The sequence below is a fragment of the Neophocaena asiaeorientalis genome, unplaced genomic scaffold, assembly GCF_003031525.2.
Source record: "Neophocaena asiaeorientalis asiaeorientalis breed wild unplaced genomic scaffold, Neophocaena_asiaeorientalis_V1.1 scaffold258, whole genome shotgun sequence".
In the NCBI taxonomy this organism is placed as follows: Eukaryota; Metazoa; Chordata; class Mammalia; order Artiodactyla; family Phocoenidae; genus Neophocaena; species Neophocaena asiaeorientalis.
In genome coordinates, this window is record NW_020172591.1 from 3,428,939 (window position 1) to 3,445,335 (window position 16,397).

General features: G+C 42.1%; 1 pseudogene; it reads right to left on the reverse strand.

Annotated features, from left to right (window-relative positions):
* Window positions 1-14,009: 14,009 nt before the first annotated feature.
* On the reverse strand, window positions 14,010-15,480 carry LOC112395277 (60S ribosomal protein L6-like; annotated as a pseudogene).
* Between the last annotated feature and the right edge of the window lie 917 nt (window positions 15,481-16,397).

Below are 16,397 nucleotides of genomic sequence, written 5' to 3' on the forward strand. Positions count from 1 at the left end.
AACATTTCCCTCAGCAGTTGCATCATTTTACCCAGCAATGAGTGAAGTTTTCCACATTCTCACTTGTTATTTTCTGATTTTTTGATGATAGCCATCCTAATGGGTATAAAGTCGTATCTCATTGTGGTTTTTGTTTTTGGCCACACCACGTGGCTTGTGGGATCTTACTTCCTTGACCAGGGATTGAACCCAGGCCATGGCAGTGAAAGCGCTGAGTCCTAACCACTGCAACCACTGGACCGCCAGCGAACTACTTCATCGTGGTTTTGATTTACATTTCCCTACATGATTTCTATATGAATTGTGATGTAGAGCATCTTTTCAAGGGCTTATTGGTCATTTGTATAGTTTTCTTGGACAAATATCTATTCAAGTCCATTGCCCGTGGTTATCCCTAGCTTTATTGAAGTACGACTGACATATTAAAAATGTATATACGACACGATATTTTGAAACACGTATACATTGTGAAACGATTACCACAATCAAGCGAATTAACATATCCATCACTTCACATAGTTCTCATTTTTTTGTGTGTGTGTGGTGAGAACACTTGAGTTTTACTCTCGTGTAAACTCAAGTACAGATTTCAAGTACAGATCTCCCTCGACTTACAATGGGGTTAAGTCTGGATTGTAAGTTGAATGTCAGTATATGCAGTATATATAGCATATGTCAGTATCTCCTAAAGAGCCACATATTTAACAATGTGCATACTCTCTTGGGTTAGTCACTTGTCAGAATCCACAGGCCTAGTCACAGAATTAGCCCAGGCGGTTTTGGAAAACCCCAGTCACGATAAAAAAAAAAAGGATATCTAGGCAGGAGTGTAACAAGATGGTCTGGCAGTCGGGACTAAGCATAAGTACAAATATTTGCATTTTCCCAGAGACCTTCCAGAGAATGATGTAGATTAATGGAAGGGTTATAATAGTGAGGATTTCAGGTCCTATGTCAAGCTGGAAGTGCAAAAATTTAGGGGCAAATGGACCTTTCAGTATCTCTCAAATCACACCATATAGGTAGGTGACTGCTGGTTTTGATTTTATGAACAATTGGTTCCAAATCTGAACACGCGGTGTCTTACTGGGAGTTAGACTACTTCTTCCTTTATGAGGTACTTTGAATGGAGCCTGTGTTGAAGAGTTCATTGTGCTGAAGTAAAGCCAGTGAACTGGCAGGTGAATAGAATTCTGCTTCACATCCAAGACCCATTTTCTCTGACTAATCTCCTCCCCACTCTCCCCTTTCTCTCCACCTCCTTTCCCCCTTGCTCTCAGGTCTGCTGGAACTATTTCCAGAATTCATTGTTCAGGCCAACTTGTTTTGACATAACTGGCGGGTTGACTCATGTGAATAGTTAAACTAATCATGGGTTAAAAGCCTGTCATTATGGTACCGCACTGAAGCTATCATAACTCCAATGTTGCCTTTTGCACTAATTTTCCTCCCCTGTCCTCAGCTTAACATCTCATTTTCAGTTTAAATGAGAGGGCCCTGAAACTGTCTTCTCTGTCTTGCTCAGTATTCTGGTTTAATTCACTGTCTTCATTGCTGAGCTATTTGGAGTTGGAATGTTATTTCCTCCATTTTAGAAGAGATAGCAAGTGGCTAGACTATGATTCAGCATTGGATGAGATAGTTTCTGCAGGGTGTACCAATTTTACAGTAAACACAATTATCCTAAAAATCTTTTGGGCATATAAACTGTTCTGATCCTGGTCGCATCACAGGTCTTCAGAGCTCAAAGAAGCTCGGTTTTGATTTAGTTGAGGCCAAACTATTTTAGAACACAGTAATGTGGTCACAGTGAAGAGCTTTTTAGTAGTTATTTAATAGCTATCCCCTTCTATGGAAATAAAATAAACTGAAAATCTGATGGATATATAAGATGAGATATATAAGATGGATATATAAGTGGGACTTCTGTTTATTCATCTTTGAATGCCTAGTAGGTAATTCACTAAATATATGGCTGATTTAAAGGTGCTTCCCTTATTTATCTCCCTTCATCTGTCAGTCACCTACATATAAGGTGTGATTTAAGAGTTACTGAAAGGTCCATTTGATCCCCAGTTTTTGCCATGCTAGTTTGACATGGTCCTGAAAATCCTCATTGTGATAACCATCCCATTAAATCGTAGTTCTCTGGAAGGTTTATGAGGGTATGCAAATATTAGTATTTTCTCTTGATACTTTCTGCCATTTATCGCCCTAGTAAAATTGCTCACCTTCCTTCCTCCCACCCTCCCTCCCTCCCTCCCTCCCTTCCTTCCTTCCTTCCTTCCTTTTGCTGACGTGGGTCTTAGTTGAGGCACACGGGATCTTCGTTGCCACGTGCGGGATCTTTAGTTGTGACATGCGGGCTCTTAATTGCAGCATGTGGGATCTAGTTCCCTGACCAGGGATGGAAACTGGGCCCCCTGCATTGGGAGCGTGGAGTGTTAACTACTGGACCACCAGGGAAGTCCCTGACCACTATTCTTGCTGCTCTCACTTTACCCATTCAAACCTTTCATATCTCCTTCCAAAGAACTTCTATAGCATATTGTCTATTTAACCAGATGGTGGTTGTCTCTATGTCTGATATGATCCCCATCAACCTTGAAGTAGGATTTAGTTATTTTTCACATTTCCCCAAAGAAAAAGAAAATCAGTGGCTTATTTTAAGGAGTCTTCCAAGATTCAGTTTTTTTAAACTTCTTTTTGAGGTGCTTTTCTAATAGATCCACTTGCTATTTCTGCTTGTACCTCATTGATTAGAACTTAGTTACAGGCCATACCTATCTGCAAGGAAGGCTGGGAAATGTGGCCTTTATTTCAGGCAGCAATGTGCTTGAGTAAATGTTGGAGTCTCTGCCAAAGAAAAGCGTGGGAATAGCTGTTTGAATGCAACGAGCTGTCTCTGCCCTGTGCCTGTGTACCGTCTTTTGGGTATTCCCTCTCACATGGTCTGCCTGGGAAATTTACTGCTTGGGAAAACCGTATAACACGTAAATCTTCAGATGCCACATGGAAACAAAAAAACAGCTGGAGTCCCAGTCTTTCAATATGCTCTGCCTCCATGGGGAATTTTCCTGTCCCGTTCTTTCCTGCTTGCCATGTTGAGGCCCCTGCCATCACCTCATATGCCTGTGATGCTTGATTTCTTTCTGTTTCCCTGCCTTATACTCTGCTTCTTGCTCTTCAAAGACATGCTTTGTTTTCCCACCATTGGCTTGTCCTCAGCTCTCTCTGTCTTATACTCCCCACAGTTACTTTGAAGTTAGCACCTCCAAAATAATTTTAGTCTTGGTGATGAGGGGTGAGGATAGGAGATAATAGGCAGGGATGTATGTGGGGATATTTTTAGGTCTTCTCTCAGAGTTACCTCCTCCACCATATCTGTTGTTTTTGTTGTTGTTGTTTTTCTGTAAGAATCTCTCTTTAGTCACGGAACTTGACTTGAACTCTGCCTAACAGCAGAGCCAGGTGTTACCCATAATTATCATTAGTTACAGTTCAATGAATGAATGAACCCCCTTTTACTTTCTTTTTTAAAATTAAGTAATTAATTAATTTTTGGCTGTGTTGGGTCTTCGTTGCTGACGCGCGGGCATTCTCTAGTTGTGGTGAGCGGGTGTTGCTTTTCCTTGCTCTGTGCGGGCTTCTCATCGTGGTGGCTTCTCTTGTTGCGGAGCACGGGCTCTAGGCACATGGGCTTCAGGAGTTGTGGCACTCGGGCTCAGTAACTGTGGCTCACAGGCTCAGTTGCTGTGGCTCGCGGGCTTAGTTGCTCCTCCGCATGTGGGATCTTCCTGGACAAGGGATCAAACCCGTGTTCCCTGCATTGGCAGGCAGATTCTAAACCACTGAGCCACCAGGGAAGTCCCCCTTTTACTTTCTAGCATAAATTATTTCAGACTAGTTGGTGTTTTTGACTTTCCCTTCCCTTTCATTTTCCATGAGCAATCCCACCAGCTTATGGAATCTTTCCTACTTTTGTCATCTTTCCTCTTCCTACTTTCCCACCAATCTGTGTCCATTCTTTCAATCAAATTCTTACCCGATTCATGAACTGTAGCTCACTAACAACTGAACACTCCATGCTGTCTTCCCTATCTGCCCACTTTGATCTCTTTCATATGAGAATACTTTTAACATTGGCAGTTTGTTTCACACACTCAAACGCTTGACTCCATACCATCTTGTATCATTTTTCTAGTTATTTCATGAGCATAACTAGCTCCCCAATTGCATTGTAAGATTTTAGAGAGTAGGGACTATGTGATTTTAAAAAATATATCTACCTACCTACCTATCTTTTATCTATCTTCTATCCATCTATCTGTCTGAATTCTGCTCAATATCTAAGGTAGTTCTGGAAAGATAGTTGGCATTATATAAATATTGGTCACCTTGACAAAAGAACAGAGTGCATATGACTGATTTGTGAATGCAAAGCAGGGAGCAGGGAAATTTTTTTTTTTTTTAGGGAAACACTTTTGCTGCAGTCCATGATGGGCCTGCTGACATTCCCAAATAGATGGAAAAAGTTCACATGGAATCTTGCTTGTCATCAGCAGAACTTTTGAGACCTAAGTGAACTTTCCTCACGATTTTAGGAAGAGGAAAATGTAACTATATTTAAAATAGTGTTTCCTATTCAACAGCCATACTAATTTTTACCTGTGTTTTTTGGAATCAAATGTAGCCTTGAGAATTCAAAGACAGACTCACAGGCTTTGAGAAGAAGACTCCCTCCCATTGGCTTCTAATGTCTGGTCAGAGAGGTAAAAATTGTGAGGCATGCTTTCTCGTAAAACATCCAATATTGTGAGACTATGATTTTCATGAGATAATTTAAATGGGCTCTAAGATGTAGAACTATGAAATATTCTACATTTAAATGAAAGTATTGTTCTATTCCCTCCCCACATCCACATCAAGGTTGCCTCTATCATGTTTCTGAATGCTCCTGAAATCCCATTATTTGAAAAAAAATCAGTCTCACTTTCCCATAACAGAACGCTTGTAGAGAGTTCAAAATGTTTCAGTAGGAGTGCAAAAATGAGGAATTGCCTAGTAAGAGTGACAAAGAAGTTTGATTACAATCACAAGATTTTGAGTATGGCTCTATCCTAAAGATTTTTATCTACTGTTGACTTCTCAGAATGTTCCTGGATTATTAAATATTATGTGTCACTTCTCTTGGCTTTTTTTTTTTCCGGTACGCGGGCCTCTCACTGTTGTGGCCTCTCCCGTTGTGGAGCACAGGTTCTGAACGTGCAGGCTCAGCGGCCATGGCTCACAGGCCCAGCCGCTCCGTGGCACGTGGGATCTTCCCAGACCGGGGCACGAACCTGTGTCCCCTGCATCAGCAGGCGGACTCTCAACCGCTGCGCCACCAGGGAAGCCCTTCTTGGTTTTACATTTCTTTTACATTTGTCTCCACAAACCTGTTATTCTTAAAAATGCCATCATGGACCTCAGCTGCATATCTCAAACGTATTCTTTCATTTGTCACACAGTATGACTTTGTTCTTGTTCATACTTTAAGATAACCATTGACTGCTCATCTCAGTCATCTTTGGCACTTTGACTTCGAACGGGTTGTGAGAGCTCATAATCAGTCACCGTAATCACCATGGTGAATGCAGTGAAGATATTCCTAAGGGGGGAAATCTCGTCTGCAATGGTAGAAGAAATGTCATTGTCCATAAAAAGCCACCAGCACTTCTGTTCTCAAGAAGACTCATTAAGGGTTTGGGGATTAATTGTTAAGATTTGGGGTTTGTGACAAGGGAGGCACCGCACGATGTCATATAGAGTCTTCTGATCCAACCTTAAGGACACGTACCTCTATTTGCTTGAGAAAATAAGCTGGAAGAGTCAGATTACACTTTAATGAGCCATATAGAAGTGGTCCATCCAGAAGGACCATAATCCTGGTGATGAGATCACCTTTAGCCATTGTGATAGACACAGCAAAGGCAAGAGCAGCAGCAGGGGATGAGAGTGGCAGCTGTTGTGGAAATTGCACCTGCTGTTCATCACTACACCGTGGGAGTGGGGAGGCCACGGTGCTGGTGCTACAGAAGCTGTCATGGCCTCTCGTGAGAAAACACAAGCCACCAGAGACTCTGCCTGGCCAATGGAGAAGATCAGATGCACTTAAGGACCCTGTACATTTATGTGTCATGAGACACTCTGGGGTCTTCTTTATTGGCTCAGAATTTCCAAAATGTTCCAGAGTATTGAGAAGGAATAAGACTGATTCACCATTTCCTAATGTCAGTGATAATAATCCTGATTAGAGTGGTTACAATGTGCCAGGAGCTGTTCTAAGGGCTTCACATATATATGAACTCATCCCTATTGCCACCACCTCCCCATTAACCCACAAAGCCACCTATTGGCCACTGCCAGTCTCTCGAGACTGGGAGGGGCTGAGGACTGTGTGGGGAGCCCAGACCTGTCTTGGAGAACAAGCATGTAGATTAGGTCTTTCTTCCTCTGAACCCACTCCTTCTGCTACATTTTGAAAATTGCTAAGAAAATTATTTTTTGTTCAGTTCTTCTCTCTTTATCCTAAATTAGGAAGTAATTTTCATTTGGAACTGCATTTCTGGGTCCCAGTGGAGAGCAAGTAGGATAACAGAGGAGTGCTGGGCAGTTACGGCTTACATGACACATGATTTATGCATCAGTGGCTTCCAGAAGAGTGACAGGCTTAGACAAGGAACATAAAAGGAAGCGACAAATTATGCTTCTAGGACTATATGCAGAGTTTTCAATAGTAGCTGACCATTTCTGCTTCTTTTCCTGTCTTAGAAAAAAGCTTTTTTTTTTTTTTTTCTGCGGTACGCGGGCCTCTCACTGTTGTGGCCTCTCCCGTTGCGGAGCACAGGCTCCGGACGCGCAGACTCAGCGGCCATGGCTCACGGGCCCAGCGGCTCCGCGGCATGTGGGATCATCCCGGACCGGGGCACGAGCCCGTGTCCCCTGCATCGGCAGGCGGACTCTCAACCACTGCGCCACCAGGGAAGCCGAAAAGCTTTTTTTAAGTGAAGGTTTCCCCACAGGCTACTGGGCATTGCTATCTGGTACAGTGTGACCCTTAGTATACTTTGGCAAGCAAAGCAATTTTTGTATTTCACTATTTTGGCACAATATAGAGCATTATCTCCCTGGTATTTGACAGTCAAAAGAATAGTCAAAAACCTTATTCTTCAATGTAATTAAAACCAGAGTTGGTATTAGAGGAAAACCAATTAACAGTCTGCAGAAAATTATCTGAAGAAATTGATTGTATTCTAGAAGGTGCCCAGCACTCCATGGCTTTTGGTGTATCCTTTAATGAGACTGAAAATTCTAAGTGTGTGGAGCAGATTCTGTTGTAAAAATAACCATTTCCAATTTTAATGAAAAGCATCACATATGCAAGAACCAATTGAGACAGATACCTAAGAGATGGATAGATAGAGTAACCGCTAAGATTTTCCTAAAAAAATGTTTTTTCATGTTGTCCCCATGAAAAGCTTTGATTTGTTTTTAATCTTTAGAAAAATTTCCATAGATATAAAATAAACAAAATTAGTTAAAACTACATGAAAAAAATATTCTTCACCTCTTTTGATGATTATTATTATTTTGATGATTTTTTTGATGATGATGATCTTTTTTGGTTAAAATTGTTGCTGTCGTGGTTAGAGTTAATATATCTGAGACTTGAGGTTTAGATCAATGTACTTTGTGTACTGGAATTTAAAATGCAAGTTCTACTGTCTTTAAAATAGAAGTTTAAGTTCTAGTTATTTGTAAATGGACAATTTAAAATGATTTATAAAAATTATCTTTCTTGGAAAAAAAATAAAATTATCTTTCTTGGGCTTCCCTGGTGGCTCAGTGGTTAAGAGTTCACCTGCCGTTGCAGGGGACACGGGTTCGTGCCCCTGTCTGGGAGGATCCCACATGCCGCGGAGCGGCTGGGCCCGTGAGCCGTGGCCGCTGGGCCTGCGCGTCCGGAGCCTGTGCTCCGCAACAGGAGAGGCCACAACAGTGGGAGGCCCGCATACCGCAAAAAAAAAAAAAAAAATTATCTTAGTGAAGTAAAAGGGAACTCTAGTGCTATAGTGACTATTTTTGGGTTCTAAAGTAATCTTGAGGGAAATTTATTCTGAAGACATTAAAGCTCTCTAGAACATGGGATAATCAGCATGAAAATTAGAAGTAGGAGAACGAGCATGGCTTATTTTTGCAATTAGAAATCAAGAAAGGAAAGTGTTTTAATTGTCTTTAAAACACAAAAGCTTGATTATGAAAAGTATCTCATTATTTGTATGCCTCTTGATACTCTGATATCCACGTAGATGGCATTTCTGCACAATGTAATTTTATGTGGATAGAAATCCTCAAGGGTCCTCAGATGCTGCAGTAATTTCCAACCAAATCTAGCAGACACTGTGTGATGTCACAATTGTGGTAGAGAGGGGAATACTGCTCTAGGCTCCCTTCAACTTCGTGATATATTCATGGTGATTTTAAGGTCAATATGGACCTTGCTTCTATCCTGGTTGTCTGGTGACTAAGTCTACTTAGTAAAACCTTCCCTCTAGTTTTTACCAGGCCCCTACCATCTACACCTGGACTACCAAAACCCCACCTAACCAGGCCTAGACATGAAGCCGGACACGTTTCTAAAATGCAGATCTGATCATGTCATTTCTCCTTTAAAAACCATTCCCATCCAGTCTCTTGGGGAAGATGCAAGTTTGTGCATGTCTTTTGGAAAAGTGTTGCCAATATTTCTCAAGAATTTAACAAATATATCTGCCTTGTGACTCGGCAGTTCTTTTTCGCAGCATCCATCCTCAGCGGGTAATCCTAAGCAAGGTGCTTTGAATACAGAGATGTTTAATGCAGCATTATTTAAGATAATAAAAATTGGAAACAAACAATGTACGTATACATATTAAGTAGCCCATGGTATACCCAGTCAATGAAATATTTTCCAGCAACTAAAAATACCTAATTGTATTATTTTATAGCATAGGAAAGTGCCTATGCAACAGTTTAGTAAACATGTTAAAATACAAAACTGTATCAAAATCTACAAACGTAAAATACAGAAAAAGAGTTGAAACCTTCCCTTTCTTCCTCCCATCTCCACCCCAACCCCTGCCGCGGGTGAGGTAGGGAAGGCTAATAAACCTTATATTGCGTTCTACTACTGACAAAAGCTAGTCTTGGAGATGCCCTGCCTAAGAAAATGATTTGATAGAATAGAAAAGCAAGAAGGGTTTTCAATACTTTCCTATTGCTTTGTGGAGCCAGATGTGGCCATCAGAGATAGGTGGCTCTGATGCTTAAAAAAGATGCAGACATTAGAGACCTGGGAAGGGTTCGTGGGCGGGAGACTAGCAGACAGTTGTGGGGCGGTGAGGTTGACACTGTTGCATATAATAAGGTAAAACATTATCATCGATGTATGTGGAGACCTTGTTAACTCTCATTTAGGAAACTGTTTCTCTAAACCCTTGGTCTGAACTGAGACTGAGCTCTGAGAATTTTCTTTGTCTCTGTGTGTGTGTGTGCATTTGATTCAATGGTTATCTGCTGAATCTGTCGGGAAGGAAGATGCATATCTTTAGCTTATAATGGTAGAGACCCCTTTCCACCTTTCCTGGAATATCATTCGAGTCTGAGAAACTCAGAACTCTGGGAGATGCTCCACTGAGGTGTGTTGCGTGGACTGCCTAAGGGGAAGAAGGCGACGTCAGGAATCTGGGTCTGCAAGCAGACAGGTTTGGTGGTGATGGCTCTTCTACCCTGGACTATTAGAACAGTCACCTCTGGTGCCTGGTTTGCATTTTGCTTTGCTCTGCGGTTCCCTTCCGTTACCTCCAGTCTTCCAGAAAGCCTGTCACTCTTTCAGCCTTGTGTGGTACTGTTGAAGGGCGGTTAAGGAGCAGGTCAGTAAAAGCACCATGGGTCCCTTCCCACCTCACCCCTCCAACGAGCTCAGTGGCACAAATAGTAGCATTGTCCTGGGAAGGACACTAGATGTGAGTTCCAGGCACTGGCGGGTAGAGGAATGGGCCATGGCCAGAGCAGGGCTGGGGGTGGGGTAGTACTATTCCTTAGGGATAGGGGGCTGCCTCCAAAGTGTACTGAGACCATTAGCTTCTTTGCCAAAGAAACTAAACAGAGGTTCTGCTCCAGGTTGCTCTGGAACCACCTGCGAGCACTCAAAGTCTACTGAGTCCTGGCCTCACCTCATAATAATTGAATCTGAATCTCTGGAGATGGGGTCTGGGCATCAGTATCTTGTAAGAGCTCCCCAGGTGATTCTGATGTGCAACCAGGTTGAAATCACTGCCTTGGAGATGGTGATCAGGAAAGGGAGAGGCTCACGTGGATGAGAAATATACAAAGCTCGACAGCAATATTGCAAAAACCTGAAGCATATTAAAAAGTCTGGGAGAAAATACAGTCAATCTTCAAAATGGTAGTTATATTCCATAAAGTCTGGAAACACTGTATTAGCAAATACTGAATCATTGCTCCTAGGGGAAATATATTCATGTATATATGTCTGTCACATAGATTATCATTTTAAATACTAAAAACAAGTCATCATGGTAGAAACCCATGAGGTTCAGGGGTGTTAAGTGACTTGCCTGAGACCATCTCATCAGTCACAGGAACCAGAGTTGAGATTCAAGTCCTGTCCAGGTGATCCTGGAGCCGGAGCTTCTTTCGCTACACCACACTGCCCCCTACCGGCTCCATCTTCTGGCCACTTGTGCACGAGAGCTGAACCAGAAGGCAGCGTGTGCCTTTCCTCATCTGGAAACCAGTGCGGGTCCAATAGGCCACTCAAAATGTTCAGCGCTGTGTGCATGTCCACAAGTATTGATTTTGGAGTTCCAAATAAAGTTTAGGGAGTAGGTGCATTTGCAAATTTGGAATCCGCTAATAATGAACATCAGCTGTAAATAATATTACCAGCAATTATATTTGGATATAATTAAATGACTTTTTCTTTCTCATTTTTCTAAAATCCCTTTAACGTGTATGTATAAATTTTATAAGGAAAAAAGTGTAAAAAACAAACTAAAAATCTTTTCCATGGCATCCCTCTGTCTATAGACCTATTTCTTCCCAAAGTGTGGCCTTGACCTATTTACATCAGAATCACTTTGAGTGGTAATTGAAAAGATTTAATCCTATCCCATCCCTTCCCAAACTACTAAACTAGAATCTCTAAGAAACCCAAGAATCTGCATTTGACAAATTCCCCCAGATCACTCTTATGTACACTAATGTGAAAAACATTTGCTATTGCAATCTCTAAAGAGTGAGGATAAAATAATGGTATTTCAGATAAAGAGGCGGAAAGAATTTACTTCTCACAAACCATTGCTGAAAGAACTACTGAAAGACATACTTCACTCTAAGAAAAGATTGAAACCTAGAAGGAAGGATTGGGATGCAAGAGGCAATGGTGAGCAGAACAATTGTTAAGCATGTGGTAAACCTGAATAATTGCCTATAGCAGACAAAATAAAACAATGAAAGGGGAGGAAAATTAAAACGAGGTGAAATTAAGTTAAAAGACAACCGTAACATAGAAAAAGAGGTTGTGTAATTGGTGTTAAAGCATGCCGAAACTTCTTAGAGTTTGGAAGAGGAAAGGAGATACTGAGTAAACATTTTTTGGAGGTAGAGGAACGTGACTTAAGGATAATAAAAGAATAAAAATATAAAGTATAATTTTGAAATTAGTAGGAAAAAAGGAATTTAAAAACTGTAATAACCAAAAAGAAAGAAAGAAAGAAGAAGAAACAAAGAAGCAAAGGCAGGAGGAAAGAATGTTTCAAGAGAATGTGTGAGCAGTGACATAGGAGTGGAGAAGAGGCTCCACTGTCAGGTAAATTTGATTTTACTCTACTTACATGCTAATAACTTCACCTAGTATGTTTTTTAAAAAAATAAATTTCTTTATTTCTTTATTTTTGGCTGTGCTGGGTCTTTGTTGCCGTGTGCAGGCTTTCTCTAGTTGCGGTGAGCCAGGGCTACTGTTTTGTTGTGGTGTGCAGGCTTCTTATTGTGGTGGTTTCTCTTGTTGCGGAGCATGGGCTCTAGGAGTGTGGGCTTCAGTAGTTGTGGCACGCGGGCTCAGTAGTTGTGGCTTGAGGGCTCTAGAGCGCAGGCTCAGTAGTTGTGGCGCACGGGCTTAGTTGCTCCGAGGCATGTGGGATCTTCCCGGACCAGGGCTGGAACCCATGGCCCCTGCATTGGCAGGCGGATTCTTAACCACTGTGCCACCAGAGAAGTCCTATTATGGCTTCATGGGTGTTGGCAGAAGACACAAGATTCCTGGGTAAGATACAAAGGACAATATTACTCATAGCCTGGCTAGTAGCGTAAGAATCAATCAGCATATTTGTGTCAGTTTCCTTATTTCTTAAGCCCCACAACGGTGACACAGAGTATCCAGGTGGATGCTTGCACATGTAGTGGGTTGTATTACAAGAGAGAAACACTGAGCTTGGGAACCTGTTGTTTTATAGCAAGCAGTAAGCAAGTCTGCCCTTTGTCCCAGAGGAAGACATTGCCTCATCTACAAAGGTTATATATAATCCTGAGAAATGGTCCTGGTAAAGATCAGTTAGGGCTTTGCATTTCTGGCACAGTCAGTAAGACACGTAGGAACACGAGAGACCCGTGGAGGAGTATCTCCCAGCATACAGAAGTGAGAATCTGTGAGTAAATTGTTTTGCTGGGTCATATGGTGCATCGGACTGGGAAGGAGGAAGATAGGTGGAAAAGGAGTAGGGAGAAGTAATTTAAAACCCCAGAGCTGGGGCTTCCCTGGTGGCGCAGTGGTTGAGAGTCCGCCTGCCGATGCAGGGGACACGGGTTCGTGCTCCAGTCCCGGAGGATCCCACATGCCACGGAGCGGCTGGGCCGGTGAGCCATGGCCGCTGAGCCTGGGCGCCCGGAGCTTGGGCTCCGCAATGGGAGAGGCCGCAGCAGTGAGAGGGCTGTGTACCGCAACAAAACAAAACAAAACAAAACAACCTCCCCCCCCCAGGGGCCTTTTATAGCCGTTTGGGCTGCTATAATAAAAACCATAGACTGGGTGACTGAAGTAACAAACATCTCTCACAGTCCTGGAAGCTGGAAAGTCCAAGACCAAGGTGTCAGCTGGGTTTTTATAGCATCTTAATAAAGAACAATAAACTTTTAGAGTAGTGACAAAACAAAGGAAAAGCACGTTGGGCTTCTATGAGATGGCAAATTGTGGAAAGGTAAACATATAAAGGGAACTAATGGAAAATAAGGGTTGTTTTTAGCAAGGTTTGTTCTGTAGGTTTCTCTGGCGCCATCTGCGGGCTGATAGGAGTCTAGTTCTCTCTCTGATGACGGAGAATCGATCTGCCCTTCCTGGTACAGAGGGGGAGGCCAGAAAGTTTTTCTTGTGTCTGGTTGTGGTTTCTTCTTTATATCTTTAGTTGTAGAAGATCTCTTCTGGTAGGTTCTGGCCTTTTTCATTGATGGTTGTTCTGTAAATAGTTGTAATTTTGGTGTGCCCATGAAAGGAGGTGAGCTCGGGGTCTTTCTACTCCACTATCTTGGCCCATCTCTTAAGTGCAAATCTTTTAAACTGGACTTAACCTGTTTATATCCCATGTCAATTTTTCCTTTTGTGGAGACATATCTCTAAGAGCTCTTTGTAAATGAAGAAAATTAGCCCTTTGCTACATATGCTATAAGTATTTTCCTGAATTGCCCTCCCCCTTTAATTGAGGTATAGTTTAATTGGGGTACAATACTATATAAGTATCAGGTGTACACCATAGTGTTTCACAATTTTTAAAAGTTATATTTCATTTATAGTTACAAAATATTGGCTATATTCCCTGTGTTGTACTATTCCCTGTGTTGTATATATCCTTGCAGCTTTTTTTTTTTTTTTTTCCAAATGGGTCAGTTATTTAATTAGGTTCTTTGTAAGAAGTTTAGAACACTACTTTGTGAGGATAAATTCCATTTGTGAGAGCAAATACAGAGCAAAGGTAGCCCCGGAGCTGAGGAACAGCTTTGATTCTTCGCAGAATTTGTGAGTCCGCAGCTTTCTGATCTACCTTGCTCTGCTCTGTAATCTCGTAGTTTTCTCTCTGTGTGTCGAAGATCTCACCTTCCTGGTGCCTGAGCTTACGCAGCTTCTTTTAAAAAAAAATTTTTTTTAAAAACATTTTTATTGGAGTATAATTGCTTTACAATGGTGTGTTAGTTTCTGCTGTATCAAAAAGTGAATCAGCTATGTGTATACATATATCCCCATATCCCCTCCCTCTTGTGTCTCCCTCCCACCCTCCCTATCCTACCCCTCTAGGTGGTCACAAAGCACGGAGCTGATCTCCCTGTGCTATGTGGCTGCTTCCCATTAGCTACCTATTTTACCTTTGGTAGTGTATATAAGTCCATGCCACTCTCTCACTTCGTCCCAGCTTACCCTTCCCCCCGTGTCCTCAAGTCCATTCTGCATCTTTATTCCTGTCCTGCCTCTAGGTTCTTCAGAACCATTCTTTTTTTTTTTAGATTCCATATATATGTGTTAGCATACAGTATTTGTTTTTCTCTTTCTGACTTACTTCACTCTGTATGACAGACTCTAGGTCCATCCACCTCACTACAAATAACTCATTTTCATTTCTTTTTATGGCTGAGTAATATTCCATTGTATATATGTGCCACATCTTCTTTATCCATTCATCTGTCGATGGACACTTAGGTTGCTTCCATGTCCTGGCTATTGTAAATAGAGCTACGCAGCTTCTTTTTTGAAGTAAGCATCAGTGAGATGTTCTGGGATTTTCACACCACTGATATCAATTTTGGTGGAGGTAGCAATGACAAATTTCTGGTGTGTTCTACGCCAAGGAACTCAGTTGAGGGACAGAGGCCCAGTCACAGGTAGCAAGTCGCTGCTCAGCTGCTTCAGGAAAATGACCCTCTTGCCTCTGTGGCACCCAGGCAGGATGATCCGAATGGTCCCAGGAGTGATGCCAGCACACAGTTTTCTCACATGCTTACTGAAGGGTTTTTTGCCGACTCAACAATTTTCGAGGGCACATCTTCAGTAGGATAATACCTAGGCATTTTGCAAAATTTAACCACTCGGGTACCACCATTCTTGACACCACCAACTGGTTTTGTGACAGTAGCAAGAACCTCCACCTTCTTTTTCTTTCTCTTTTCAACCTTGGCTTTATCTTCTGAATACTTCCTCTTGTACAAGGCCTTTCTGGAATACATAGCTGATCGGGAATGTCTGCCAATTCCTCTGACCAGGACAGGGTTTCGGCTTCAGCGGGGCTTCCCCTTCTTAACCTTCTTCACCTTTTTAACCTTGCCACCAGCATCAGCCTTCTTGGCTTCAGGTTTTTTCTCCTTAGTATCTGGCTTCTCAGCTTTTTCACCCACCATCTTGCAAGATGGGAAAGAGCTCCTTGTAGCTCATTTGTTTTATACATAATAGTTGTACCTCTTAATCCCCTATCTCTTTCTTGCCCCCCCCCCTTCCCACTCCCCACTGAGTTGCCCTTTGTTTGTTGAATTGTTTGTGGCCTTGGAGAAATGTTTAATTTCTTATTCTTTTTTAAAATGTAGTCAAATGTGTTAGTAACTATTCAGTAGGTACTTATACCTGGAGAAGTAAGAAGAAGGTGGGAGCCTCAGCCTCCATTTCCTTGAATAACAGATTAGGAGCCAGGAGAGGGGACCTTAGGGTTTGAGATGTGGGAGTTGGGTTGGGGGAAAGACCAGCCAAAGGGAGGTGAGTTAGGAAACTTGTAGGATGACCATGTGGTTGGGTCACACGGGAAATATGACTAAGGGCTCTGGAATCAGCCTTTGTGGGTTCAAATCCCAGGACTAATATTACAGAATGACTTTCGCAGGGGGCAGGTAATGAGCTTCCTATGCCTTAGTTTCTTCATGTAGAAATTATTAATATTTTATCTGAGGCTTAAATGAGATAAGGTCTGGCACAGTGCTTGGCAGACAGTGAGTGCTTCCTAGAAAAGAAATAGAGAACTTGGGTTAGCTTGTAGGAGGAATGGAAATGAATAGACGTATGGAGAAACTCATAGATTGCAGGTGAGTGAGTTTGAGAGGAATGAATGGTCAACCCTCTTTCTGTGGTTAAAATCATGACCATATTACGAAAACAACAATCGAAGGCTGTGGCTTGGAGGTTCAACCTAGAAACTCTAGAACCAGAGAGCTTGTTCCAATTCCAGCCCTACCCCGTACTGGCTTTGTGACATTGGGCAAATCACTAATGTTTCTCTGACTTGGTTTCTTCAACTAAAAGTGTGGAATAATAATTATACCTATCTTAG